This window comes from Ambystoma mexicanum, chromosome 3q (genome assembly GCF_040938575.1).
Source record: "Ambystoma mexicanum isolate Mex_15411 chromosome 3q, UKY_AmexF1_1, whole genome shotgun sequence".
Classification (NCBI taxonomy): Eukaryota; Metazoa; Chordata; class Amphibia; order Caudata; family Ambystomatidae; genus Ambystoma; species Ambystoma mexicanum.
In genome coordinates this window covers 92,592,713-92,618,224 of record NC_090926.1, presented here as the reverse complement: position 1 = coordinate 92,618,224, position 25,512 = coordinate 92,592,713, and positions in this window count along the sequence as shown.

The following is a 25,512-nucleotide window of genomic DNA, read 5'->3' as shown; positions in this document are numbered from 1 at the left end:
ACAATGTCACAAAAAATGAAAAAATGTCTATACCATTTCTTATAACTCTTCAAATAGAGTGCTACAGTAAAAACATAAGACCACATATAAGTCAAAAAAGACTGTAGCCCATTATGGGCCTGACCATCTCTTCCAATTTCCAATACACATCATCCACATCATCCCAGGTCACTTGCACCAGATAATGCATCATAATTAATGTTTGCGATTTCTGTGAAGGGACATTAAAAAAGCCACATCTTCATGTTTTCTAACTCAATGTGATTTTTACTGTCCATAATTCCCCTTACATGTTCAATATCCTTTTTAATTGATTGTACATCTTTTCCAACATTAATAATAGTTGTTTTCATTGTTTTAATTAATCCAGTATTTATGAATAGTTTTTGTAGTGCTTCTTCTTTGATTCTTTGTCATACTACAATAGCTTCTTCACCTATTTGAAAATATTTCAAATATTTTGAAACAACTAAAGATATAATACACTTTAAAAATAATTGTGTTGGTTGTATAAACAATCTATAGTAGACAGACAATCTATATGTGTTTTATGTGTTTGGTGACTAATATTTCTTTCTTAAAATATTGTTAGTCTCATTTTATATATACATAAGAGTGAAGTGTAGTTTTAGCTATATTTATGGTACATTTATTCTTAGATTAGATATTTCAAACATGTTGTTATCAGCAGTAAATGCCGGGGATGGAAATCATCATTCATTTGGCTATGCCACAATGCTCCACCATGACCCATGCCCAACCAAACAACCCCTATTATTCACTGCAAATACCCTGCATCCTAGTTCAGTACCCACCATACCAGAATAATGTAACCAATGACCACTGTTCATTGCTTGCACCCTGGCAAGTCTCCAAATCCATGGAGCTTAGACATCAGCCATGCCACATTCCCCAATAAGCAAATAAGAGTACACATTTGTGTTTGCCGCGGGTCAGGCCCACTACCCAGACACCAAATGTATATCACTAGTTTTTCTACTTACATTCTTACACTTTGGAAAAATAAAACACAACACATATTTCCAAAAACATGCCTGGTCCACCAATTCAGGCTGTAACCACAAGATAAATATGTTTTCCCATTCAAGCCTACCGCTTCGGCCATGCTTCACGACACAATAAGGAAATTACAGTACACAATTGACCTTGTTATCACCCACGCCAATTGCCCATTCACCCTAGTTATATCATTGTGTTGTTTATTTACTATTTATACTTAAAAAAAAAAAACACAGGACATATTTGAAAATCCATGCTTTCCAGTTCTTGCTGACCCTTCCCGTACATATTTGATGCAAGCCCATCTAGCACTTTAACCTGTACAAACACAGGCACATTTGTTTTTCCCTTTCAAACCTGTCCCAATTTTAAAAAAAACCTTACCACATAGCCGGTCCCTGGTGCACATGGCCACTTTAACCCCATTGGTCATCCCTCGCGGTCATGGATATTAAGCAGATTGTATGGGTCATGACCTTATGCCATGACCCGGACAATCTGGCCAGTGCCCATGGCCACAGGCTATACATCAATCATCACAGATATGTCACTATGTTTGGTATCTACATTATGACACTCTTCAAAAAATAATAATGTTTTCAGTTCCTTGCCAATGCTCCTTACACAGCTTTGCTGGAAATCCGCCCATGTTTTATTTTGTCAAAACTGTTAAAATGTACTTACATACAACAGTCAAATGACTTAGCTCCCACTTCACAAAATCCATTCAGACTTTGAACAAACATTCAAGGTTTGTTCTGCAAACGTTTGTCCACATTCGTCAAATAGCAAAAAAGTTATAACCATTTCAAAATGTTGAGACCCCACTAATTTTGCCTGCTCTTCACAAAATCACACCAAACCTTGCAAAAAGATTTATGTCTAGATTTAAAATCTTTTTGCAAACCTTTCTGCAGAATCCTCAAATGGCACCACATTTATAAGCCTTAACAATATTTTGGGACATCCCCTCTAATTTTGTTCCCTCTTGACAAAACAGTAACACACTTTGCAATCCATTCAGAATCAGATCTAGTTTGACATTTCTGAATTTCATACAGTTTAATTGAGTGGCGCAAATGTGGTAAGCCATCCAAAAACTGCTTTTCACCAACCCTTCAATACACAAATAAGCATATATGCCCCCGAACATCTGAGATGTTCATGGACATGACAGGACTGTCGGGAACTGTGTGCCAGTAAACTGCCATTGACAGCTGCAAGTATTTATATAGCAAATAACAGTACAGCAACAAGAACATTAAAACAAAAACAATGTTTCCTATTTAAAACTGTTGCACATGTAAACTTTAAATAAACCATCCCAACATTTTAAAACCTCTAATTTCTGTACAAAATAGCCTTTCCTAACACATACTGCATTTTACACAATAGGAGTTTGAATAGCAATAAGGGGGCATTCAAGTGTCTGATATTGACCCATAGTCTTTATTGAAGCCCTCACAGGAGTCAGAACCTTTAACTATGGGCACACTAAATATCACACCACACCAGCAAAACAAAAACAATCTTTTTAAAATAAACACATTTTTATATCACCCCAAAAATCTTTTAACACACACCGTAAGTGATAATAAACACATTGTAGATAAATTCACATTTCTAATGCTCTGTGATAAATCCTTTATTTTGAAAACAACAAGCATACTTCATGATTTTATATTGTGCACCTCACTAAAATTCAATTTCTTTCCTAATAAACAACTTCCAATAATGATTCCCACCCATTTTTTACATATACAGCAGCCGCACTTCATTGTTAACAAATACAGAAAAAAACAAAGAAAACCAGAGCCCCATTATGAACATATTACAAATCAAACTTCCAACACAACAATCACCAACAACTGATTAATGCCAATCATATTTTATCACAGGTAACATGAACTGCACAGTGTGAGTTATGCAGTGAAAATGAGAAAAGTAGACAAAAAGGGGAGTTTCATACTTTCCAAAACCAAAACCACAAAAAGACGACTATATTATAAGAAAACTAATCAAATGACTGACATGTTCACTGCAACATATCACAATGAAGTACACATTAACAAATGTAATGCTACCCAATTTGAAACACCAAAACATATAAAAACCCTGCTCAGCATCAAAAGTAGCCACGTTATTGAACGCTGCTACACAGCTCACTTGTAGCCGTGGTACACGTACATTGTCTGGCAAGCCCCAAATCAAACTAAATCGGCCTTGAAACCTTCAAATCAAATAAGTGAACAACAAGTACATGAAATAATATACACAAATAAAAATATGTACTTTATCCTCCACATAAAAGTATGATTATTGCACAGAAAATGTATATTCATAGACACAGCTTTAAGTATACCCCCGGCTCCAGCCGCAACAAATGAAATGCAGAGTAGTATTGAAGCACCTATGCACTTGCTTTTTTATAGACGTGGCTATACAAGAGCCCCTCTCAGATGTCTGTTGATAGCCGCAGCTATCCATAAAAACTTTGAATTCAAAATTGCATTTCCACTACACTGAACTCCCAAAACTGTCACCGACATGCATACCAGCCCCCTCCACTCCTCATAATCCTTCTCTACTCCCCTAGACTCTTATAATCCCCAAAACACTCAATGCATATAACATAAATATTGTGCCACCACTGTGCACTGCAAGGACTAACACCCATGACATCAAAGATGACATCACAAATGTCACATAGATGACATCACAAATGACACACGTGTTTGTGTTCCTCTGTGTCCTGGTAACATCGGCACTGTGCAGCATATGCAAAGGAACATTAATTAGGTTGAGGCGGCCACCCACATCCTACAGGTAGCTATACAAAAAACATCCCACCTGCTGTACCCTATGAATAGCCAGCATCTCCCAAAATGGTGGGTGCATGTGTGGCATACTATTAGTCAGTAGAGCATTGGCAACTGTGTCCCTAGGACACTCATGCACATGCGCATAACGTATTCCATCCAAAACGCGCCTAGCAGACAGCCGTCCCAAAGAAGAACAGTGACGGCATCACCATGCAACCGCACCCATGCTACGTGTGGTCACTTATTACGGGACACGAGCCGGACCCTCGAACAACGGCAAAGTACAGGGTTGAACAATGTACGGAGTGTTTTTCGGAAAGTACACACTTAGAAACACACCACAATGTGCCTTTGCACATGTATGTATGTTTTTGAACAATGTAGGCCTGTTTTCACGTGTGAAAGTTCTCCACAGCAACTTTACAAAAGGTCACACCCCAGAGTTGTTCCACAATCTGTTTGCAGCTTTTCAGAACAGAGTAGCAGGCCACACAGGTTTGCCCTGTAATTGATGGTGCACCAAATCTGCTGTGCTACAGTGTGTTTGCAACAAATAGCAGCCATGTCAGTCTGGCTGAGTACGCACAGTAATGGAGAAAATTATGAACGGCCCTTGCTGTGACCCACACCAGCAGGAGCAATAGTCCCCATTGTCTCAATCTCATGGGTAGCTTGCTGAACACCGTAGAATGTGTATGTGCATTTTCTCGCCGTGTCCCAATGAAGCACAACCATTCCTTCTTCCCTTTCCAGTTTCTTCTTTGCAGCACGCCGTCATTGCGTACTCTTAAATTGCACACGCTTCCACCAATGACAATGTAGTGCTCTCCATGTAACAGTATCAGTTCTTTACAACAGTCCTCTGCGTACACACCACGCCCAGAAACATTGTTGCACATGCCCTCAGCCTCCACAATTCCATTTCTATGGCCGCCATCCTGAAAATCCCTGGATGTGGCTTTCATGCTGCGTGCAAGCGTCGGGGAATAAATTGCAACCAGGGTAGCGAGAGTTTGTTGTAAGGGACGGCTCTGAAAAGGGTTTCTTTTTATTTTATTGTATTAGATTCTTCCAGAGAAACACCTTTTTTCGGATTTTATTTCAGTTTGTGTTTTCTTGGGGTCACATTATTACAGTAAACTCTTCATTGCATCCTGTAGACGGGCAAACAAAACTGCATTACCAATGGGTGACAACAAAATGCCATTTGCTTGGAAAAACTCAGCATTTCCACAACTAATGAGGTCCTTGTTGCAGAAGAACACCCCACGAGCGGACAAAAAAGTATACATCACCGACTATTAAGGCACTGACTATCAAGGCAGTGCGTCTATCTTGCCTGCTACCCTCAGTACAGAAAGTAATGGAAGAATATACTGCCACCCTTTCCTGATTGGACAATCCCCACAGTCCCATTTCCATTGGCCTGCATGGTGAGAAGTGCAGATTGTTGCACGTGCGCTTTCGCAAGTACCGTAAGGACTGCGCCCCAGTAAAGCAGTAGGAGTTCTTCTTCCTATTGCCGCACACCCTGAGCACCTGATTGATCAATCCCTACAGTCCCATGTACATGGCTGCCATCCTCAAAATCCCCGGATGTGGCTTTCATGCTGCATACAGGCGTGTGGGAATAATGTGCAACCATGGAAGGGGGAATTCATTCAGAGCCTTTTTTTTTTTTTTAGATGCTTCTTGAGAAACACCTTTTTTTGGTTTTTATTTGATTTTGTATTTTCTTGTGCTGACATTGTTACAGTAAACTCTTCACCGCATCTTGTAGACGGGCAAACAAAACAGCATTACCAATCAGTGACAACGAAATGCATGGTTATTATTGCGGAAGAACATCCCAACAGCGGACAAGCATGGAAAGGTTATTTGCTCGACACTCTCAGGGGCAGGCTCTGGATGACAAACTTCTATCCCTGCGACAGGGCAATCAGGACCTCCTATCCTATATTGCAACCTTTAATAGACTAATTGTGGAAACGGGATGGCCAGAGGATAAAAGAGTCACGTTGTTTTATCAAGGCCTACGCGGAGAACTTAAAGATGTCTTGGCCCAAGTTGTAAATCAGCCCCAAGAATGCACAGAGTATATAGACTTAGTGGTCCAATTGTATCACAGACTTCTAAACAGAAAAGCAGATCGGTCCAGGTTTGAGACCCGGGTGTTGGTCAAGACCCATGCTAATCCCAAGGGAGTTGATGTCTCTGAGCCTATGCAAATTGGAGGGGTTAAAGGACCCTTAACTCAAAAGGAATGTGAAAGGAGGCGGCAGTTAAAATTATGTCTTTATTGTGGGAATTCTGGACACTTTCTACGAGATTGCCCGGCAAAACCGCCCCGAAAGGCAGTAGGAGCTGCTGATAAAAACCATGAAGACTCTGTTTCGGGAAACGACTCCACCCGACAAGTGTAGGGGTCCACTTGCCGAGCTTGAAAACTAACTCTCAGACCTCGCATTTCATTGTGCCAATGGTTCTCGTAAATCCAGAACAGCCTAAGCGGTTGCATGCAATAAAGGCAGACATCGATAGTGGGGCTATTGGAAACTATGTGGATCGTGAATTGGTCTCTAGGATTAACCTCCCTCTCCGTCCTAAAACCAGCAAAGATGTCATCACCACAGTCGATGGAACTGAAATTGCCTCTGGACCGGTAACACATTCCACTACTGAGGTGACTCTTATTGGTCCCGACGGCCATCGGGAGGGTGTTGTGTTTGATGTAATCAAGGCTCCACAGTTTCAGGTTATTCTTGGAATCCCTTGGTTAGAGACACATAATCCTCAAATTGATTGGCGAGCTAAGAGAATAACCTTCCCGGATTGTACACAAACCTGCTACCCATAAAACCTGAAGATTAATCTAGCATCTGTAACCTCTGCCTCCATGCAACTACCTCCGGAATACCAAGACTTTCAGGACGCCTTCCAAAAGGAACAGGCCAACACGTTACCTCCTCACAGATCGTACGATTGCCAAATTGATCTGGTGCCCGGTGCACAACCCCCTTGTAGCAGGATTTATGCCCTTACCGAACCTGAGAATCTGCATTTGAGACAATATTTGGATCAATACCTAGCTAATGGTTTTATTCGCCTGTCAAAGTCCCCGGCATCCTCGGCTTTGTTCTTCGTGCCCAAAAAAGAAGGCGTCCTTAGAACTTGTATCGATTACCGCGCATTGAACCAGATAACGGTTAAAAACCATTATACTCTGCCTCTGAAACTCCTTGACCAGGTGAAGGACGCTTGCATATACACCAAGTTAGATCTCCGGGGGGCTTATCATCTGGTACGAGTTAAAGAAGGCGACAAATGGCAAACTGCCTTCCGTACTAAATACGGATTATTCGAGTACCAGGTGATGCCTTTCGGATTGTGTAACGCGCCAGCTGCCTTCCAATACTTAATGAAAGATGTCCTTCGGGAACTCATCGATGTTTGTGTTGTCGTATATATCGAAGACATTCTGGTGTATTCCTCTTCGGAATCTGATCACAGAAAACACGTCAGGGCAGTACTTGAAAAACTGTGCCAACACAAACTATTTGCTAAATTGGAGAAATGTGTTTTCCATACCACAGAAGTCGAGTTTCTAGGTTTCATCCTGACACCCAAAGGAGTCCGAATGGACTCAAGAAAAGTGGGTGCCATCCTCAAATGGCCATCATCTAGCTCAGTAAAAGGGGTTCAAAGCATGCTCGGCTTTGCCAATTTCTATTGCAGGTTTATCCCGGAATTTTCACACGTGGTACAACCCATTACTGCACTCTTGATGAAAAATAAACGTTTTGAATGGTCTGAAGACGCCGAGCAGGCCTTTCAGGATTTAAAAGCTAAGTTTACCTCCGCACCTATATTGAAACACCTGTGTCCAGATCTCCCTTATGTAGTCGAGACTGACGCATCCAGCCTAGCCATGGGAGCTGTCCTGTCCCAAAGATATCCCGAAACCAACCAACTGCATCCTGTAGCATTTTGGTCCAGAAAATTCTCGGCACCCGAGGTTAATTATGCAATCACGGACAAAGAACTGTTAGCCATTAAGTCCGCTTTTAAAGCCTGGCGGCATTATCTGCTTGGCGCTCGACATACCATCACAGTGATCACTGATCACCGGAATTTCCAGTATTTGAAAACCGCCAAGGCTCAGTCATCACGGCAGCTCCGATGGGCTTTGTTTTTCGCTGAATTTGATTTCGTGATTACCTATCGACCTGGCTGCAAGAATGGCAAAGCAGACGCCTTATCCCGAATTGGAATGGGGGAGTCTGATACAAACTCAGAACCAGTACCAATAATTCCCGAACAGAGGATTCTAAGCATGACTTCATTACAGCCGCTTGAAGACATTCAAGCCAGAGTGAAACAACTCCTGGACCCTACAACGTTACAGGATTGGATACAAAAGGGATCAGACTTTACCATAGATAATGGTTTACCTTATTCTCAAGGACGCTTATTCCTGCCACATAAGGAATTACACAAACTAGTTATTTCCGGTTATCATGATGCATTAATAGAGGGACACCCCGGTATTGCCAAGACAGAGGAAAAGGTGAAACGACAATTTTGGTGGCCCTCTTGGCGAAAAGATGTTAAATCTTTTGTGATGTCCTGTGGTGTTTGCGCTCAAAATAAAAGTCAAAAGAAAAGACCAGCCGGTCTCCTTCAACCTCTAGACATACCGCCAGCACCCTGGCACACCCTATCAATGGATGTTATTACGGACCTGCCTCCTTGTTTGGGGTACAATACTAGTCTGGTAATTGTGGATTTGCTTTCCAAAATGGCCCACTTTATTCCTTTGAAAGGTTTACCTTCAGCTTCTGTCCTAGCCAAAGAATTCCTCGAAAATATTGTTCGGCTACATGGATTCCCATCTATACTAATCTCTGACCGGGGAAGCCAATTCATTTCCCACTTCTGGCGCAAATGTTGTCAAATGACGCAGATCGACGTAAGATTATCGACCAGTCACCACCCTCAGACCGATGGTCAGACCGAGAGGACAAATCAGACCCTTGAGCAATACTTACGGTGTATGTTACAGCACTCTGAAAGCAACTGGAAAGACATTATTTCCACAGCCGAATACGCATATAATAATTCGGTACACTCTGGAACTGGCCACAGTCCTTTTTATACTTTGTTTGGGCATCACCCTCGAACCTCAAACCTTGACTCACCTCAGAACCTCAGAATGCCTGCAGTAGAACATCTGCATTCTACAATTACCCAAGCCTTCAAAGAGGCAACTACGCATTTACAACAAGCCAAGAGAAAATACAAGGAGAATGCTGATCTACATCAGAGTGAAGCACCTCCGTATCAGATTGGGGATCAAGTGTGGTTAGCTACCAGACATTTACCACTCAAAGGTCCTCGAACTTTTAACCCAAAATATCTGGGACCTTATTCTATTATGGCAATAATTAACCCAGTGGCTGTTAAACTTGATTTACCAGCTAGTATGCGAATTCACCCTGTTTTTCATGTGTGACTTCTGAAACCAGTGATACCCGGAACCCGACTACTCAAACCTCCAGAACCTATTCTAATAGATGGGGAGCCTGAATTCGAAGTGAAGAACATTTTAGACTCAAAAATGTTTAGGTCAAAACTGTTCTACCTAATTGATTGGAAGGGTACGGACCTCAGGAGAGGTCGTGGGAACCCAGCGACCATGTGCAGGCACCTCGATTAGTCAGGAAATTCCACCGACTCTTCCCAGACAAACCAAAACCCCCGGAGGGAACAACCTTGGGAGGGGCCTTGGGGGGGAGTGCTGTCATGATGCCCGCTCCCGGGGAGCCGGTTCAAGCCCTGCGTCCCCGAAAGCGGACATCCAGTCCCCAAGGAAGGACCCAGCAAACCCATATAGGGGACCTTTGGACAGTGTCCTGGCACCTATGGCGCCAGGCTCATAAAAGACATCAGTCCTGGCGCCGTAGGCGCCAGGCTCATTATGGAAGTGCTTGGGTGCACTTACCTGATGCAGACCATGCTGGAGGATCGCGGCTCCTTGAGGCCTGAAAGGAACTACTTTACCTGTGGGACCAATTTACCATCCGGGCGTGGTCCTGGAAGGATACATACCTGATTGGAGGAAGGATACATACCTGGAACTTCTTCCAAGGCTATTTAAACCCCACCCGAACAGCCACACGTGCTTCGTGTTGTTTTGGATCTAGCAGCTGGACGCTCACTGTGTCTGCTCCTGCATCCTGACTTCTGCCACGCCTGCCAGCATCCTGGATCACCTGCAAAGGAAGAGAAGAAGAGAACAGAAGAAGGAAATGTCCTTACCTGCTAAATCCACATCCCGGAGACATCTCGCCGACAATCCTGAAAAGGAAGACTTTTATTTAAAAGCTCATCGCGTCGATCGCTGCAGCGCCGCATTCCACTCACCTTTACTGGGCGCCTCCATGTTCAGCAGCAATCATCCGGATTCGCAGTCACGCCCCAGCGCCTAGGGAGAAAAAGACCAGAACAAAAGGTGAGAGAGAGAAGGGAATAAGGAAAGCTAAATCTCCATGTTAAGACTTACCTGTTGATTCATTCCCTCTTCATTTCGGGTCCGCGCCGCATCCTGGCATTTCCGGACCCCGGCCCCTATGGGGAAAAAGACACTAGCATTAGTACATTAATGCATGGACACAAGGGGAACCTCTTATCAAAAAACGTACCTGGAAGCCAAGCAACTTTGGTTCTCACCAATCCGAAAATCCAGTGAAGTAACTGGATACCAACATGCCCCTTCATCAGAAGCAGGATGGAGAGCTCGTCCTTCCAGACCCTAAGGTGAGACGCTACGAGGAATCACAGAAGGGTTTCGAGGAGGGTGAGAAGGGAAAGTGGGAGGCTGATTGCATTACCCCGCAGACAGTTAATCCCCTATTTTCGCCTACGGTAGGATACTTCTGCGAGCCAGACAAGCCAGATTTGGGGGCCTGGTCCAGTCCGTCTTCCGAACCGTGCGCATCACCTTAGAAGAGGTCACAGCAGCGCAAACCAGGCCAGCGCCTCCGTGGGAGTCAGGTGAGCGTTACAAGCATCACCCAAAGTCAACACAATGCATTTCGCCATGTCAGCCAGCCTCACTACGCAGAGTATAATGTACAACAGTTTCACCGCCCCTTCCTGTGAACCACACCCACAGTACCTGATTGGATAGTCCCCAAAGTCCTGTGTCCATTGGCCAGCATGATGAGAAGCATGGATAATGGCACGTGTGTTTCCCAAAATGCTGGGAGGGCCGCACCCCAGTAATCAGCAGCAATCCTTCTTCCCTTTCCACTACCTTTCGTCCACCACTACCTCATTGGGTACGGGTAAATAGCCACACAAAATTCCACCAATGCCATCCAAGACATTAGCATTCAACACTGTCAGTTCCGCACAACACTTCATAAGTACCGTTAGAAAATTAGCCTGCTAGTGTCCTGTCACTGGACAGCACGTCCAATAGGAACTTCAGTAAAAGATTACAAGATTTTTGCATCCACATTCATCCACATGAGCCCCCATCACCACAAAATGGAGGTAGGAAAACTTTTTCTGCAGTCTGTTTACAACTGTGTTATAAGTGCCTCTGCGCAAGGTATCTGCTGCTGAGCGGCCATCACGTTCTTTAAAAGCATACTGGTTTTTTCCCATCCCTACCATAAAGTGGCACTGCAGTGATATGAGGTTGCAACATTCTCATTTACCCATATCATACATTGTGATATTGAAACAGGAACTCTCTGCTTTCCTTCCGACAATGCTACAAAATGTTTTCCCCACTAACCCACCTCCTATATAAATTGAAAAATATGCCACCAGTAGCAGCATTGAATGTATCGTACCAACCGAAAGCAACTTTCCAAAACATCACTGTCTGCACAGCTGTACTTCTGTCTATGTTGCACTATTGCTACATGTTTTTTAATCTGCCTGCCTCTACTCTCTGCCCTCTGGAATGCATCCAGAAGAGGAGTGTGTGACTTGGGATGGTATCTCTCCTGTATTGAAATGCCTCAAATAGCTCCCAGTGGCTGTGAGGAATAAAGTGAAAAGACTCTGATTATGCAGGATGTCTTCTGGGTCCTGGGACCTCAATACCTTCAACTCTGACTTCCTATATATCTCTGTGTGCGAGCTCTTCCCTTATCTGCCTCCAACTCCCTCCCTCAAGGTCAGTCGCTTCTGCAAGTAACCAGTTGGTGGTAGAAGTTGTTTTTTGCCTGTGGCCTCCCTCTGCAACAGCCTCCCTGCCTCCCTGAAACTTGAAGAGAACCATCGCCGGTTCCGGAAGCACCTCAAAGCCTTTCTCTTAGCATCTGCTGTTTCTGCTCCTTTCCCCGGCTGACTGCCTGGCATAAACTGAATCTGCACTGGTTACCTGGCGACTCGTGATGTCAGGCCCAGGTCATCTCCCCACACCAGGTGATCCCCTACGCTGCCTTTCTAGCAAACCATGCACTTGCCGACTAGTTTCTGTGTCCCTAACAGTTCCTCCACCAACTGATGTGTGCACTTATCCGTACACTTGCCACAATCGGCCCGTATTTTTAGTTATTGTCATTTGTTCTTCCCATGTACAGTAGTACCTTCCCCTCCCTCCACCCATGCACTTGGGCGATCTAATTCACACCTGGCCTAGTAGGGTCATTGTCTCTGTTTCCCCTCTGTTCTCCCTCCCTTGCCTCATTGCGCTTTGCTTAACGTATGTGTAGGCACATTATGAATGCCATAGCATACAATTGCACATCATACGTTATCATACACACAATGCATTCATAACAATAGGATGCCTGGCACTTACCATGTACACTGCAAAGTTTATTTTATTTTTTTTCAGTATCCCACTTACTTCACATTGTTCCAAAAATATCCCTCAAAAGCAGCACTGCATGCATGTTACGGACTACAAACAAATACACACAGTTCATGCATACCCCCAGGATGCATGTCCCTTAACTTGCACACTTCCTCCATAGCCTTCTGCACTTATTTGTACAAAGAGACCTTCTGACATAGTGTTTATGTACACACCAGAACCACAAACCTTACACAGCAGTGTCTTTCACTCCACAGTTTTGTTTCCATGGCTCCCATCCTGAAAATGGCTGGATGTGGCATGTGTAATTGTGAGAGTACAGCATAATCCGCTGAGTTTTCATGCTAGGGAGGGGTGTGGGGGGAATGGAGTAAGCGTAAAACAGGGTAGGGTTTTGGGTCTGTAGTACTGTCTCAGAAAACATATGTTTTTTTTCCTGTTTTTGTTATGCACAGACATGCATACCTTTTTTGTTTTTATCTCTTTCGATGAGTTTCTGTTTCCTTCTCCTCCTGACATTTGTACGGACTGAACGTCAATGCTTCTATTACATTTCTACAGGATTCTCTTCAACGCTTCGTGCAGAGTGGCAAACCAAACAGCATTGCCAATGGAGGTCAATAAAATACCATTTCCCTGGAACCACTGCAAAGCTTGCTCGTTAATGCTGTCATAGTTGGTGCAGAACATCCCAGCACTACACATAAAGTCACAGATGCTTCTGTTTATGAAATACCGCCCGTCCTCTGGCTGTGGACAAATTACACCGGCATGGTCTCATGCACTTGTTGGTGGTATGGATGAGAAAATTACCTTGTCAGTGGGAAAAATCTGCATCACTCCTGTCATCAACTTCTTAAGGTGATGGAGCAAACGTGAGCACAACATGTACCCCAAATGTAGTGCTCCTTAGTGCACCACCAACACATCCAGAGTACTGCCAGAGGTCACACATATACAAAGGAGATCCATGGCACCAAAACCCCACTTATAGACTGTGCCCCAAAAAGCCTCCACTTCTTTTAAACTGAAGGTTAGTATCAAAGCCTCTTTCCACGGCATACCTGTGCAGATCTTGCACAAAGGCATCACCCACAATGAACACTCAGCGCCTGTCCATCTCTGCCAACCTCACTGCATCAAAGTTTGGAGAAATATATCACTGGAACTTCCTGTCAACCACACCCTCAACACCTGATTGGATAATCCCCATAGTTCCATTTGCAAAGGCACCATGCTCAGAAGGGCAGAATGTACCATGTGCACCTTCCCAACAACAGTGAGGGCCACACCCCAGTAAAGCAGAGCCACTCCTTCTTCTGTTCCCACTATTCCATTTGCATTAGGTGGTATTAAATAGTCACACATGCAGGTAGCATTCACATCCAAGAACTCTGCATCAAACACTATCATTTCTGTACAGCACTGCAGACGTACCGTTATACAGTCACAGTACAGGTCTTGTGTCATGTAAAAGCACCTCCAGGTAACAGCTCTCCAAACCTATCCATGCTTTCAGTGTCCACATTCACCCAGAGTGGCACCCAGTACCACAAACTGCAGGTAGCAATATTTCTTTTCCACCAAGCACTCCACCAACTGCAAAGATACAATACTTCAAAGTGCAGTACAGTAGTTAGTAATCTGTGCAATGCACACTACCCAAGCACAGACACTAAGCAGGTGAACCCTATGCTCTGGTACACACACACTTTCTCACCACAGCACTCAGTAGACACACTGCAGAACTGGTCACTCCATAAGTTCCTGCCATGCACTGCAAAAAATGTACCATGTGCTAACAATGAGCACACCGATGGAATCAACAATGCAGGCACAACTCACAAACCACACACAAAATGCAACAATCTGAAGAGTAGTTGCAAGCAACCCACATAGCTGTTCCTGTAAGGCCTTAAGCCATGTATCCAAGATGGTAGGGACTCACCACACACAGCACACCCTAGTGCACCCCATGATTAATTGCTCATGTCATGTGTAATGCCCTCCCCATCTGCAATTCCACCTGCCAACTTTCACCCTGACCACATCTTTGCATGCCTCCATGACGTTGTGTTGGCTGTGCTGAACGGAATGTGAGTGGATGTGTACAGTGTCCATATAGCAACTTTCTGATGCTGATGACTTCCTTTCATGGCACAATATGTTAAACCACTTCCTCAAACAAGGGCCTTCTAAAGGGCATCCCATAGCAAAGTGAAATGCTAACATATGGCTCTCTATTGTGCAACACGTGCAGTGACATTCACCATTTGCTAGTGAACGCATGTAACCTCACTATGGTTGTTCCACCAAGTGTAAAATGCTCCGGGCACCCATTATTCAAAGGTCACCATCCTCTGAGAGATGCAGAGACAACTCTGCATGGCTGCATTATGGTGTGCTGGCTGTCGTCAAGGCTCTTGGGTGCATGGCCAATGGCCTACATCCTTTGGCTATGTAGCCAATAGTCCAGGCCTTACCCACACCCAGCACAACATAATGGCCTCATGAATGGGAACATTTGCCACGTACCACAATCTACTAATGTAACATAGGAAGGGTGGTGCAAAGGGCAACCCATACCAAATGCAAATGGCGACATGTGACTCCCTAATGTACAAGGTGGTGCACTAATCTACACCATATGGAACTGTACGCATATCAGGTCACCTGTGCAGTTCTACCACATCTACAATGTCCTGCAGAAACATTTTGTATATGTCAAAACCATTGGAGACATGCATACTTAAAACTGGAAGTCTGCGTTATGGTGGCGTGCCTATGGAGCAGGACTAGGTTCTTCGGTGCCTGGCCTATGGCCTATGGCTTTTGCCATACACCCAACAGTGTAGGCCTTGGCCACACCTAGCACAATATAACAGAGTCATGCAGGTGAACAAGTGACCAGGTACATGCAGTTCACCCTTAGCCACTTCTATGAATCCAGTACTTCACCACTGCACCCACAGGACACACTAGAGGAGTTGTCACTCCATCAGGTCCAGGAATGGACTAAACACTATCTGATGTGCAACCAATTCCCACAACCATGAAACCAAAATTGTATGCAATGATCACAAACTGCACACCGAAGGCAACAATGTGAAACCTACTTCACCCCAGGGCATATACTTGTCGGTGCAAGGTGCCCACCCATTCATCGAAGGGGCAACAGGCTTAGCACACGGAGCACACTATACTGCACTGTACATTTCAGGTTTCATGTGCTCTTCATTGTACTCCCCTTCTGTCATTACTGTACCATCACTGCCCACTAGGGCCTCACGACACACAGCACCCCCTAATACACCCCATGTTTTACTCCTCATGTCATTTGTAATGCACTCACCATCTGCAATTGCGCCTGCCAACTTTCGCCTTGGCCACATCCTTACATACCTGGCTCCATGACGTTGCGTTGCCTTTGCTGAACGGTATGTGAGTGGCTGTGTACATTGTCCATATTGCAACTTTCTGATGCTGATGACTTCCTTTCATGGTGCAATGTGGTAAAACACTTCCTCAAGCAAGGCCTAACCATAGCAAATGCACATTGTGACATGTGGCTCCCTATTGTGCAACAGGGGCAATGATGTACACAATATTCTAATGTACGCTTACTTCTGCTGTTCTACCAGGTGTACAATGTCCTCTGCAACCATTGTGTGATATTCATCAACTTCAAATGCATGCAGAGTGACAAATGCATGGCTGCATTATTTTGTGGTGGCTGTGGCCTAGGCGTAGGCTGTTGGGTGCATGGCCTATGGCCTACAGTCTTTGGCCATGCACCCAACAGTCTAGGCCTTGGCCACACCCACCACAACATAACAAAGCCATGCAGTGGAACATGTAGGCATGTGCCAGAATTCACAAAGGCAGCATAGGCACCAGTACTTCCCCCCAACCGCCGCACCATAAAGCAGGGATGCAAGCACACATATTCCACTTAACGTATTTCAGAAACATATCACAGTGTTTGGCACTGTGATATGTTTCTTTGTTACCCACTTCAAATCACAGAGCATTGTAAGCATGCCAACCAATGAACACAATCTTCACAACATTGGCCATGCTCTCAACACTCTAGTACGTGCCTAGAAGCAATGGTGTGCAGTGCACTGCAACACTTACTAATCTGTGCAATGCACACTACTCAAGCACATATAAGAACCAGTTGCACCGTTACCTCTTTCATGTGTGCACTTTTCCATAAGTGCACCCAGGGGACACACTACACGATTGGTCTCTGCAGCATCTCCACCTATACACCGACAACTGTAGGATGTCCAACCAATCACCACACCCATGCAACCAACAATGTGGGCAATGCAGCCAAACCACACACACAAAGCGACAATGTGGCACCAACTTTCAAGCAGTGGACCAGTCTACATACTTTTCTGTGCAAGGGCTGCAGCCATGCATTGAAGGGGCTATGGACTTACCATACACAGCACACCATAGTACATGCTATATTTAAATGTTCATGTTTTGTGGTATGCACTCACCTTCTGCAAATGTGCCTGCCACCACTCATCACTGAAAGACAGTGCTGCTGCAGCTGGCATGCCATAAGGAAGGCTGCCAGCAATGACCACACAAGCTTGTTGCCTGTTGGGGTAACCCTGAATTGGCATAGTATGCACAGATACCACTGGCATACCACCATCTTCTTCTAATGAGATATATCATTTGAAGCACTTCTCACTCCCCCACCCTTTCCATCCCTTCTTCCCACCACCAGATGCCATAAACTATGTTTTTCAGGACCTTTCGCTACCGCATTGTCCTCCAATACATCCAGCCATTCGCCCTGTAGCCGGTCTCAAAGTTTTTCCCCATTCAGTCTATGGAGAAAAAAAAGAATGTGGGACCCCCGTATAACTTTGCCCCCCCTGCACAAAACCTCACCCAACTTGGCAAAAATATTCAGAGCTGGCCACATCCTTTTTTTTGCAAAGTTTAGTGACGATTCCTCTAGTGGGAACAAAGTTATAAGCTGCAAAAAGGTGGTCTTCCTATGGGTTTAGCAACTTAACCATAACTACACGGCTGCTACTGCGAGCCTTGTGATATATATATATATATATATATATATATATATATATATATATATATATATATATATATATATATATATATATGTATGTATATATATATGTATATATATATATATATATATATATATTTATTTGTTAAAGGGACATTATGATTAAGTTGCGCTACTAAAAACCTATGAAATTCACTAAAAAAAACGTTGTTAACGTGACGTTATGGTTCCAAGTAAAACTGAAAAACCCTTGAAATTCACCAGTTATGGTAAGCTATGGTAAGCTAAGCAACCATAACGCGCACCACCACTGTGCACTGCTAAGACTAACACCCAAGACATCAGAGATGACATCACAAAAGTTACCACATGGTAACGTACCGAAAGCACGTGCGAACAAGGTCACCTGTAACCAGTGCAAATTGGTGCTGAGTCGTGGGAGACGTGGTTCGTACAGCTTTGGTACGACATCCATGAAGCGACACCTAACTTTGTTCCACGGTGCGGACATTTGCAAAGTTGTACCATGTAAAGAACGTAATAAGTTAAGTTCCTCCATAGCATCCTCCTTTGCCGATCCTCTCCCCACAAAAGACACTCCTGTGGGAGAGCGCATCCCTCCAGCTTCTTCACAGGCCATTCGCGATGCTGTTGACCCTTACCTTTCGAGGGTCACAATATTGTGTATGTACTGTGATGCAGTACTCTGCAGGGGGGAGACTCTTTGAAGTGCTTTCAAGACTACGGTCAGTGAGCAACAGAAGATTTGCTACCTACCTAAATAAGGCCCACCCTACATCTTCCTCTCTCCACCTGCCCTTTCTTATCCCTGTGGTTGGTGCCCCTTCCTTACCCTTTTTCCCCTCCTCTCCTAGTGTGTCGGGTGTACAAAGAGCCACAAAAAATATATGAAACGGCAAAAAGTTAAAAAAAGGCTCTTTTCAGAGCCGCCTTTCTCAGTTTAAAAATAGGACTATCATGTAAACGGTGCAGGCCCCCACACATTTTTTAAGAGTCAGCGGACAGTCCTAGGACAGATAAAATTGTGGGGTTCAACCCAAGCAAAACCAAAGCACTTTTCTCTGGGAGTAAGTGGTGGCTCTGAAAAGAGCCTTTTAGCGGTGTTTTGTGTGTTTCAAGAACTTGGATTCGTCAACCTGTAATGCAAAATAAATGACTATATTTCCAGAAAAGGTTGCAATGCATTTTGTACATTTCGAATAAAAATCTGATTGCCAGCATATGTAAGATGGACTCCATCTCTGCGAAAAATAAATTTGCTGCAAAACATAATATTTTCATTGTGGAAAGACGACATGCCAACATCTCTTAGAAAGGCACAAACAGCCTTATTGATGTTGCGCCTCGCTTTCTCCCTTTGTGGACCAAATGAAGAAGAACGCAGCCACATTTGTCTTTGCGCAATGCGTGAAAAAATTACTTGGAAATTTGGAATCATGCCCATCACCTTCGCAAGTCCTTCCTTCATAGCAAATTGCAAAGAAATTCCGGACACATGTCCTAAACTTCCCTCCACAATGAATTATAATTATGTCAGGATGACTCTCTGTCTGTAAAGTCCAGCCACTTCATTCCACGCACTCCATGCCAGTGCACTTCCACATGAGGGAATCCAAGATCTGCAGATATACCACAACGTTCTGCATGCACCTTCAACTAATGTATCCATGAGTCTCTCAAAATCCAGATAATTTGTTTTCAAGCACACACAGCCATAGCTGTCTGTTCTCCTCTCGGGAAAAAGATGTCCTCACTAAATCTCTCCATACGCAACACACTCTCTAAACTTTACTGACCAATCCCTAGCTCTGCTCATTCTCATTTGCATGCCTCTCCACCCCAGAATCCCCGCATGTAATACGCACTGTCCGCAGACTACCACCATGTCCGCGGACGTGTAGAAGATCTGAGCATGGCGAATGTACATTTAAATAGTGTTCCCCATTTCCCCTTTAAGGTGGGTGCTGAAAAGAGACGTTTTATTTTGTTTTTTTTGCAGATGCCTGACAGACACCTGTTATTTTGTATTTTTTCTTTTTTTTTTCTTCTTACTTTACAACTAACATCTTCTCATAACCTTCTCGAAAGCAACCCTTACATTCCAAAAAAACATGGCATTTCCCAAAAAAGATAAAGAAACACCATCTGCTTCAAAATAAGCGGCATTACTCGAAACAATGTTCTCGTGGCTACAGAAAAACATCCCAGTTCTTAGCATGAAAGCAAGCATGCCTCGATTGATTGCACACCTAGCAATGCTTTTATCAGGACAAAAAACAGAACTGTTGTCCCATTTTGCTCTAGGAAGTAATCCAGAAAAAAATATTTTCACAGTTGGAAAGATGTTACTGCTTCAACCAACTGTTCCAAATCTCCCAACAAAGTAGGGGAACTCACGTGCCCCAAATGCAAAGCACCATATTGCAAAACTACCACATGGGGACTTTTCATCCTACGCATATCTCTGCAAACTTGGAGAATTGCCTTTACAATGCAGTCAGTCGCAGCGATCCACACCACCTCCACTCCTCTAATATCGAAATTGTTTGCCACATGCCTGCATTGAGAATAGTGCTGTAAATCATGGCCAAACATATCTCCGAGCACCAACACCCTGACTGTCTCCACCTCTGCCATCTTCACTACACACTCTCTCTTTCAACACAAATCAACAAAGTCAACATTTGATTGGTTTATCCCTACAGTCCCCTTTCCATGCTGGATTTGCTGTAAAACCCAGTATGTGTCACGCCCTACCTTTGGACAGGAGCGGTGTCCAAGCGGCATGTAACTCTTAGCCAGCCCTTCTACCCTTTCCACATCACTCGCGAATCCATTCCATCATTGGACACAGCAAAGCAGTCACACAACCATCCACCAATCACATCCAAGACCTCTACATCTAACACCAGCATCAGAGTTCCGCACTTCAAATGTGCTGTTGATCACTCTGAATACAAGTCTCATATCATTGTAAAGCACCTACTATAAAAACTACTGTGCAAGTCTCGAAGATTTCTACTTACAGCTCCACGCATATCCACTTGCATGATTACAAAGTACAGGTATGCACATTTTATTCAGAGTATATGTACAACTCTTATGAATCCATATAGAAAAAGTAATGCCACTAAATCTGCATAGCCAATACATACATGCCAACGGTCCCGCTATAAGCGCAAGACTTCGATTTTTCATTGAAGAATCACACTACTTTTTACTATCTCAGCCATAACCTATACATACATGCCAACCCTCCAGATTTAGGGATGAAACTCGATTTTTCATTAAAAAATGTCCGAATTTTTTAGTGTCTGCCGTCTAAATTAATGCTAATCCCAATGTGATAGTATGAGAAAAATAAACGTTCCCTATTGCTGTGGTGCAATCTCCCTCTCAGGTGCTCCCGATCGTTTGCATGTCTAGTTATAATATGAAATTATTAAAATGTTTCCCCCATCTACTATAATGAACTATCACTTCCAAACATCTCTGCTATCTACAACACAGCTGCAAAACAACAAGTGAATTTCATGAACTTAAAATTGTACTCATTTGCGAAGCAGGTTGAACTAACATACTGCAAATAACATATAAAGGCTGCACATAGTCAAATAAAATGGTTGCATACACTATGTTCAGATATCAAACGAGAATACTACCACGAAAACATAAAAGTTAACGTGTACATTAATATCAGTGCTGTAAACACACAAAATGACTACCTTCTTCCTTTTTTGCAGTGAAGACCACTCTCCTGAAAATCAACAGCATCTAAACTACAAACAACATATCCGAAGAAACCTGCTCATTCTACAAAAATTCATGTAATTTTCGCACCAAAAGAAAATCTATTTCTGAACCATTCTGCCCACAAATCCCCATTTACTAAACACAGATTAATAGGCAGAATGGCACAGAAATCCTGGTTTATTTGGAACACAAATAACATACTGAAGCCTTAGAAGGTTAGTACTACAAAACAAATAACTGTTTTAATTTTATACCATTACGTTTACTATTAATGCTTCTCCTCACCGCTAGCTCACTTTCTACTCTCATCTGAACCAGAGTGTAGTAACATACAAACAGAAAAATAGCCTTCCCAACTCATTGTAACTGCCCAATGCACATTCACACACCACCACAAACAACTTCCCCATCAAACTCATACATGCATGCACACAGCTCACATACATTGTAAAACAGACCAACCCATACCTTCTTTTTTTTAACAGACCCCAAAGAAAGCCTACCAAAAAGCAAGTCCATAGTAAGGAATGCAGAAATAGAGCAAATGAAAATAAATGTGTCCAAAATAAGCATCCATCTCTACCAGAGTTTGTACAAAACGTTGAAACAAAACAGCTAATGCAGTCATTTAGCGAAAGAAAAGAAGCTTCAACTACAGAAACTTTGCCTCCTCTATCAAAATGTGAAACAAAGCAGAAAATGCTTAACAAGAATTCGCTACCACTACTGCTAACACTGCTCCTATAAACTATCATAAACTAGCATGAATACCTACTAAAAAAGTATTTTAGCAAAAATGTTCCTCCACAGAGTCCTTCAGAGTCTAATAAGAACAGGAGCAAAACCATCCACAACCCTTAAAACCTACCATAGAAAATGAATCCTAGAAGCTCTCATAGACAGTGCAATCCTTCGCAAAGGGAAGTTATTTATTTTAGTTTTAAACAGGATGAAACCACTAACAAAACTAAGTACTAAGCTACAAAAGAAACCTCTCAATAAACGGAATGTCAACAAAAATAACTTCTTAAATATCTGTTGAGGTGAATGGAGTCACACAACGACCACCGAACCATATTTTAATATAAAGGCATACAAACAGAACCAAACAAACACAATTACCATCCCTAGCAGTGGACGAGGATATGAAAAAATCAATAATACCATCATGGAACAAGAAACACTGCTTACAAAAGTATCGCCAGAAAACCCAGAATTACCTCTCCATTCTACTGAACCTAAACATCCAGTATACAAATGGCCGTGCACGTCAATGTGTAACATTCCCAACAAATGTTTCAAATCTTTACGCCTGTTCCTTAATCAGTATGTGAAAGGTAAAGACAAAATCAAAATGAAAGTGCTGCAAAATATGGATACCTGTCCAGTGCGCAAATACACAGGACTACAAGGACATTCATTAGCCTGCATTTCAGGACCTATTTGCAAAAGCACCTTCCAGGATATCAAAATGATATCAACACATCATTCAAATGTAAGAAATCTAGTGTATAAACTGTACTATGTTAAAAGTCCTGCTTTAGAACTAGCCAATTTAAATAACACTCTTCTACATGGTACACCCAAATACCTACAAGAAGAAATTGACCGTATCCAGAGAAAATATTTTGGAAGTGACAGCCACTTACAAAATGTAATAGCTTTAGAACAGACTAGCAACAATTGTGCACATGGCAACCTTCTATTACACACATACAAAAAAGAAATGCGAAAATTTAAAAGTACATTCGCTGAAGTACCAAACCATGTGTGTGTGTGTGTTGCCGCAGTACTTTTTACAAAAGTAACACAAAAACTATATACGTAACATATAAAATAGAAGACAATGAAGATTCCAAATGGTTTGAATTAGCTATCTACCTTTTAGCAGAAAACAAATATGAAATAAGTGAACCCTTAATATTTTGCAGTTACTGCACTACAAAACTTGACAACAACCAAACTCCTTCACGTGCTATCACAAATAACTTGGAATTATTCCCACTACCAAAACCCCTGCAACAACTCAATTTGTATGAGAGCATCATAATTCAAACAGTACACCCATTTCAAGCAATAATACGCCTTCAACCAAAAACAGCAAAATTACCTCCCTCGGAATTGGTGAAAGGCATTTGTGGCAAAGTAGTTAATTTGCCATTAGATCTGACAGAAAATGTGCACACTCTAGGAGTGCAATGTCCAATAGATCATTCTTTAATTGTCTTAGTAAATGGTGTACCAACAAAAGACAAAACAATTTGGCAACATCTCGTGGATTTACATAAAGTTAGACACGCCTTGCAATATCTGAAAGACAATAATGAATACTACAAAGAAATAAATATTGAAGAAAGCTTAAGGAAAACAAATGAAATAATTCAAAAATCATCAGAAACTTCTCAATTTCTGGATCCTGCTGCAGTATCCACTCTTTTGGACTATTATACAAATCATCCATTGCACTCTAATGAGAGCATAGATGATGCACTAGAAACTTACCAAATGCGACAAACCAAAGGTTCACCAATGAGCATATGGGAAAAAAGTATAGAAGCACATGCTTTTCCACTACTATTTCCTACTGGCAAAGGAGGAAGGTACAATGATAGACCCACTCAGATAACAGCATCAGAATACCGCTCATTACGAATGTATTCTGAAGATCCCAGATATAGACAAATTGTGGAATACATATTCCACCTACTCTTTGAAAGTGAACTAGCAACCCTATGTTACAGAGTTGAACACATATTGAAATATGGAACCCACTTTCAAAATATGTCAGCTATGCAATTAATACAAAAAGTGCAAGAAAAAGATGACGTTTTACAATCAAGCATAACTAATCTGTTTGCAAGCATGCGTGGTATGAAAGAATACTGGTTCCGATGTCAAGGAGATGTGCGATGTATGATCAGAAACCTTGGACCACCCACTTGTTTTGTTACCTTAAGTTGTGCAGAATATGCATGGGAAGATTTACATGATTTCCTATGCATATCAAACAACAACAAAGCCAACATAGATATACTAACACCTGGAGAACTTTGCTCTCTAGAGCCTGTTAATGTATCAAGATATTTCCACCATAGTTTTATTGCTATGCTACACTTTATTTGTAATAAAACTGTTCCTCCCCTCGGAGAAGTACAGAAAAGAATACCAAGCCAGAGGAGTACCACATATCCACATGTTTTCTATGGATTACCCCTTTAAGTGCCATGGGTATTTCTCCCCAGTGCCAGAGCCTTTTTTGGTGATTTTGGTATGTGGCCATTCAATGGCTTGTAACTTTTTTGTTACATGAGATATCTCGGCCAAATTTGGCTCCTTTTCTTCCCACATGTAGGCGGTCGTAACGCCACCCAGGAATCCCAGGTTGCTGTAGGGGGGTGAGAGAAAATAAGGAAAATGTGCGAAAATTTTGGGTTTTTTCAAAAAATGCCAATAAAATGATGCACAAAGAAGCCAGTGGTTTTTTCCTTGTAAGAGCTAGGAACAAATGGTTTGCTGTGCTGAGTTCCCCAATGTGTTGGCTTTCAGGAACAGGTTGAGTGGAAATGGAAAAAAAATATTTTGATGGGGATATCAACCGTTTTGTGAGAGGTAGGCGATTTTTGCCATTTTTGCCAATTGGACATGCATGGACGGAATGGAAGAAAAGGGCAGGAAAGCCAAATTGGAGGACAGAAAGGCATATATTTCTGAAAAGTAGACAAAATTCCAAGTTTAGGAAGGGGTGATTTGTATAGGTCAGGCAACAACTAGGTAGGGGAAACTGCCATCGAATGGGGGAAAAGCGGGAAAATGACTGAAAAAAAAGGTATGTGTTGGACATGGTTGGCTTGGTACGGCAAAGGCTTCTATGAATTTTGAGAAAAGCAATGCTCCGCTACATTCCCCCGACTCTTGCAGTTAGGAGAGCATACCATTTTTGTAGTGTTTGTACAAAACAAGCAATACCACAAGCCAAACACTGAGCCATGGTACACAGGAGTTTT